The sequence below is a fragment of the Saccostrea cucullata genome, unplaced genomic scaffold, assembly GCF_032062105.1.
Source record: "Saccostrea cucullata isolate Sc308-1 unplaced genomic scaffold, CSIRO_AGI_Scuc_v1 ctg1890, whole genome shotgun sequence".
Lineage (NCBI taxonomy): Eukaryota > Metazoa > Mollusca > Bivalvia > Ostreida > Ostreidae > Saccostrea > Saccostrea cuccullata.
In genome coordinates, this window is record NW_026939062.1 from 23,102 (window position 1) to 29,125 (window position 6,024).

The 6,024-nt window shown below is 31.3% G+C and overlaps 2 long non-coding RNA genes across 2 annotated transcripts; one reads left to right on the forward strand and one right to left on the reverse strand.

The window, feature by feature from the left end:
- Positions 1–1,497: 1,497 nt before the first annotated feature.
- LOC134252173 (uncharacterized) lies at positions 1,498–5,764 on the forward strand. The gene is made up of 4 exons (XR_009988916.1): positions 1,498–1,613; positions 3,766–3,852; positions 4,561–4,726; positions 4,975–5,764. It is a non-coding gene; the product is annotated as an uncharacterized LOC134252173 (long non-coding RNA).
- On the reverse strand, positions 4,704–6,024 carry LOC134252174 (uncharacterized). Its single transcript, XR_009988917.1, has 3 exons — positions 5,936–6,024; positions 5,005–5,205; positions 4,704–4,791 (listed from the first exon to the last, which is right to left on the reverse strand). It is a non-coding gene; the product is annotated as an uncharacterized LOC134252174 (long non-coding RNA).

Sequence of the window (6,024 nt, forward strand, 5' to 3'; positions counted from 1 at the left end):
ATAGAAATTTAGTGCATTTGCTCATCGAATGGATTCATCAATGTAATAAACTCATTGATAGGGTAGACTTGACTTTACCGGGCCCCAGATCCGCAAGATCTTCGAGCTCATTGGACTATGACGTAACATTTACGTCACTCAACTGATAAGGGTTAAACTTGCACACTTTTCTATGGAACGCCGGGACTGTCTTATATGAAGATTAAATATTATATGCAGTGCTTCCTTTATTATATGCGGTACTATTTTTATTATATGAAGTAGTTTTTACATTATATAGTGTACAACCTCCATTACATGCAGTACTTCTCTCATTATATGATGTAGATATGTCATTATATTATGTACATCTATCATTATATGAAGTGCTTTTAACATTATATGCGGTAGTTCCAACATTATATGCGGTAGTTCTAACATTATATGCGGTAGTTCTAACATTATATGCAGTAAACACAACAATATATTACGTACTTCTCACATTATATACAGTACATTCATCATTATGTGTAGTATTTCTGTTATTATGATGATGCTGATCATTAAATATTATGTCCGGTCCAGTTAGCATTCCGTGCGGTAGATTTTGCATTTCTTTATGATGTAGACACAGTATTATATGCGGTGCTTTCTTCTTTATGATGATGATCTTTCGGAAGCTACCCTTCGGAACTCTCTGTTCAAGGTTCTTCTTTCTATCAACTGTTGAATTTAGTACAATAAAAATACATGCACGTATTATTTATGTCTCTGATTCAAGCAGTGAATTATAAATGCTACATGAACTGATTAAATTGTTTTTAAAAGATAAGAAGTAGGATAATAGAGTAAAATAAAATGCCATCTATTTTATGGTATGAAGTAAAAAGAGAGAGAGAGAGAGAGAGAAGGGGAGTGGAAAAAAAATGAGAGATTTTTTTCTTTCTTGTGAACAATATAGCATTCAAAAAGATTCATTTCATATGTAGGACAATCAATTTCAAAATGGGTAATGAAAAAAAAAATGATGTCTTCGAGTACGCAGGTCTTTAACAGCGAGTTATAGAAAACATTACATTATTTATTTACTTGTATTTAGGGGTGGGGTGTGCTAATTTTTCATAATGTAAAATTACCCTTTATCTCTCAATTTATAGTCTGTCCCACCAAGTTACTGTAAGCACTTTTCGCATAAAATCTCAAAATATATAAATACCTTGGCTTTCAACCCAGTTCCGATCGATAGATCATTTTTTTTCCAACCTTCCGCCGTTTATCCGAACCCTCGAGGTCAACCAGTGTATACACACGGCGGCAAATTCAAAGTCTACGGAGATTTAACATGGTAAACTCGTCCATTGGCGTCTAGATTACGGGGCCGGGAACCAGTTTTCGAAGGGAGTAGTCGTCCTTTGCAAAGTAAATTTCCAAAAAATCGTTAAAAATTCAAGGAATTAATTTAAATTGCTTTTATCGATAATATAACTTTTACTTTGAATTAAAATAAATTTTAACAGCATTTAACAAATTTAATTATAAACTACGAGAAAATAGTCCGAATCTAACGAAGTACAACTTGTGGATAATGGCTGTGGGCATGATGATGCAAGCTTGCCAGGCGCAGTGTTTAAAACGTAAGTTGTTTATATATTCTATGGTACTTTTTGCAGCTGTTGTTGTTTCCTAGCTTATATACACACAAGAAAGAAGTGTCTACAAATGCTAAGAATATAAATATATTTCAAAACGCGTGATATTGCTGACATTAGAACAACAGCCCTAGTGCTCATGGTTAACCGTTCGTGTTCAGTAACGGTCTGAATGTAAGCCCATGTGTGGAATATGAAAAGGGGTGTTTCAGAACACGAATATGGTTAAACAATTAGGTGAAATAATACCAAAAAGAATATAACAGGTAGTTAACTTAGTAACTAAAGTTTTAAAATTTTATTCTTACTTTCATTTTCAATTTTCAATTTATAACATTCCATGTACATACTACATGCATTTGGCAAATAAATAATAAGCTAGAGATCTAAAGTGCATTTTTATTTTTTCCTTATGTGTAGTATCAACACCCTGGGGACATCAAAACAGTTTTCAATAGATGACACATTTTGGAATTATTTTTCAAATCTTTTTATAATATTAAAATGTGCATGTAATTTTTCATCAAGTCTTTGGATTGAGTTCTATAATGGTCATTTATCACAGTACATGCATGCATATTGATGAACTAATTAGCAGAACCAGGCATAAAGTAGATGAATATGCACGTACTGTTTCAGAAAATAATGATTTGTCTTGACCTTGCAGTTTAAATGAGAAAGTAATTATATATGTAGTATTCATGAAAGGAAAACAGAAAAACTAAATAGAAGAACATGTCTGAATAGTTTGATCAGCACAAGAAGTTAAGATAGGCTGAATTATTTCATCTGAGTACAGACTTTAAAATAAAATTGATATACATGTAACATCAATGGGAATCTTCCATTACCCGGTAATACTAGCTGTCATGCACATATTCAGAGTTCAAATTCTCAGTCTGGTCATCTCAAAAAAAAAAAAAAATTTATTGCCCTGTCCCAACCAACTGGCTAAAATGACGCAAAATTTTTTTTTTTTTTATCTCCAAGAAGCAATTAACTTTTTTTGTATTCTGGAGAACACATTATTAATTTATAATTACTGGTAATTTTTCTGAGAATAATTTTCTCATCTACCTATATACCAACCTAATCCTGAGTTGGGAGAGGGCAGGCCTCAACAGCATTGTTTTTTTCTGTAAAGTCCTATACTGCTCAAATGTGAACTTAATTTGAAAATTTCTGTTTCCTTAATCATGTTAATTCCAAGATTTTCATTTAAAGTACTTGTTTTTAAAAACCGTAGAGCATAATTAAAATATTTTTGTTTGATGTACCCTGACACACATTTTTCAAGGTGGGTAGGTACGTATCTTTTTTGGCTTAATAATATTGATCAAATTGATATCAAAGTGTCATTAAAAAATTCCAGACTCGACAGAAATTTATTAATATTTTCAATACACACTGGATATCTAGACAGATGAAATATATATTGTAAAAAAAATATTAATCTAAAATCATCCAAAAGAAATCACATACCACAATTTTAAAAGGAAACAGTATCTATTTCTAATAAATAAAACAATTTTTTTTTTAAATAAAAAATTCAAAGTGCTGAAAAAATGATTGGGTTGGGGTATTTTTGATGGGTCAGTCTGAGTACATCAAAGAAATTTGTTTATATTGTTGCCCTTATTTGCTAGTACTGTATTTGGTTGACTTGAACTTTGACCTACTTTACAAAGATACCCCAGAAACTTTAAGTTAACTAAAGACTTTTTTAAATATTGAGTGATGTATGATGATAATTAACATTAATTTTATACATGTTTATGAGCTCATAAAACTGTTCTTTTAAACTATATGATATTCAGTAAACCACAAAAACTAATATCTTTATTATGAAAATACATTGGGATGGAATCTCACAAAGTGGATCGTGCAATGTGACAATTGCTTTGAAACATGTAACACATGTAAAATGATAAATAATTATTTATGATGATTTCAACTTAATTATTCAGTTGAGGGTTGCATTCTGTATATGCTAGTAGCATAAAAATAGCTGACCACTCTTAGATTATATAGATACATCTTTAAAGAAGCTAAAAGCAGGTGATATATGTGTTCCTTGGAACACTTTAGTTTGTAATGGCTGTACTCTTTTATAACACTAATCTTCCTCTTCTTTCAGCAATGTTAAGCTTGATTTAGCCACTGCATTATAAGGAGAGAAGCAGAAACCCTGACTAAAGTAAAGATGATTTGCATAACAAAGGCAGTAAGTTTACCATATAATATTCAAGATCTTCAAAATATCCCGTCTCTTTTAAATACATGTATTGAGAATGATTTGTTGAAGCTCAGCACCTGTCAGATGTGAATACATGTTACATTTTTCCCTCATCATTCGTAATCTTCTTCCAAAGAACCACTGGCCAGAAAAGTTGAAACTTATGCAGAAGCATCCTGGGGTAGTGTAGATTCTAAATTATTTAAATTATGACCCTTGGGGTAGTGGGACTACAAATAGGGAACCCAACTTTTACATTGAAATATACAAGAAAAATCTATAAAAATCTTCTTCTTTGGCATTACCAGTACTAGGCAAGCAAAACTGAAACTTATGCAAAATCATTGTGGGGTAGTGTAGATTTTAAATTGTTCAAATTATGACCCCAGGGGTTAGGTTGGGTCACAAAAGGTATAACAAGTGGGAAATCTGGTAAAGAACTGCATCGTCAAAGCTATTCAGGTAATTATAAGTGATGTGGCTCATGAGCCTCTTGTTATATAAGTTGTGATATTTTACAGAAAATTTGAGAAAATATTAACTGCAAATCTGTGTGTAAGCACCTGTAATACTGCACTATCTCACCATTTGAAAGAATAAACAAACATTGATAAAAAAAAATGTAATTATAACTGAAGCATAGAATATTTGATTATACACTGTACTTTTATTGCTTACAAAATTATGTTTTTATAGGATGAATAAATCACAAGAGTCCAAAGTTTTGATGACCATGCAGAGTCGAGATATTGAAACAAAGACATGCCTGCACTGTTCACTCAATTTTTCAGAATAACGTGTCAAATTGAAATCCATCTTATGTTGGACTAAACAATCAGGACATTTTTCTGGATCACAGGTTGTAAGTGTTTACATTGTATGAATGAGAAAGATTTTGCTCTTCCTATGTATACCTCAGATTGAAACCTGAAAATGAGAATTGACCAAGTATATGTATTTTTGATAAGTAAACAATTCATATTAATATGATGAGCACAATCTGAATTTTTATTGTATCTTTATATTTCACTTTGCACAAATTTAAAAGTATTTTTATGCACTGAAATCTTTATGACGATTTAAAATGTTTTATCATTAATTTTTTTTCAGGCACAAAGTATTGACAAAATCAAAGATTACCTGGTAGTCTGCAAATGGAGTGATCATTGGATGAGGCAGACAACACCATTTTCCTCGGAAATTTTAGAATAGAGGCAATCTCCATCTTCATAGATGACTGATGTCGACATTTTCTCACTTCTGTTTCATGTCTTTTCTACAGCATGGACTCCAGCATCAGTGGGCACTTGACAATTATTCTTCTTATTTTGTTCTAATATCCTTAAATATAGGATAAACAATTCATTTATCTTTTAAAATATTGTTAAATTTTACTTAATAAAACGATAAAAACAGTGCAAACAAACTGGTTTATCCTATAATCTAAAGCTGTTTTATGGTTCAAGCATTTATAATTTTACAAGACTTATTAAAAATCTGTTAAGGTACTTGGATTCTCAGCCAAGAAGGATAACTCTTTAATTTATAATTTAATTCAGAATCTCAAAATGAATCTTGAAAAATTAAATCTCTTCATGCAACAGTTTTTATTTTATCATGATAATGTTTATAACTTCTCAATGTCCTTTAAGGTTGTTTGAAGTTCTCAGAAAGGTCTTGTAGAAAGTCGAAATGTTAACCTTATATAGTAAAACTCTGTTAAAGAAAAGTCAATGGGACCTATGAAAATACTTTGCTATAACCATAATTTGTTTTATCCGTATAAGGAATTCATTAATTTACATAGCTGGGGATCCAAGGTTACCTCGCTATATCTGTGAATTCGCAATATCTGTGTTCATATCTAGACAAATTTTTGATATAAAATCTCTTACTTAAATATGAATTTTACTCTTAATTCACACAAATAAACAGAAATAATGATTTGACATTTGAGGGCGAGACAGCACCATGACAATGGGCCGAGACAGAGATATCTCAGCCCCTAGGGAGAGACAGCTGTACTCAGGTCCAAGAAAATTATAGTCTTGTTTCCTGTTACCCAACCTACCTTAATTTTTCGCACCTGACCCTACAGTTTTTTAGGTTTGGAAAAAATCTGGAATTTCTGTAATTTCATGTTCCATGTTCTGAACGGTA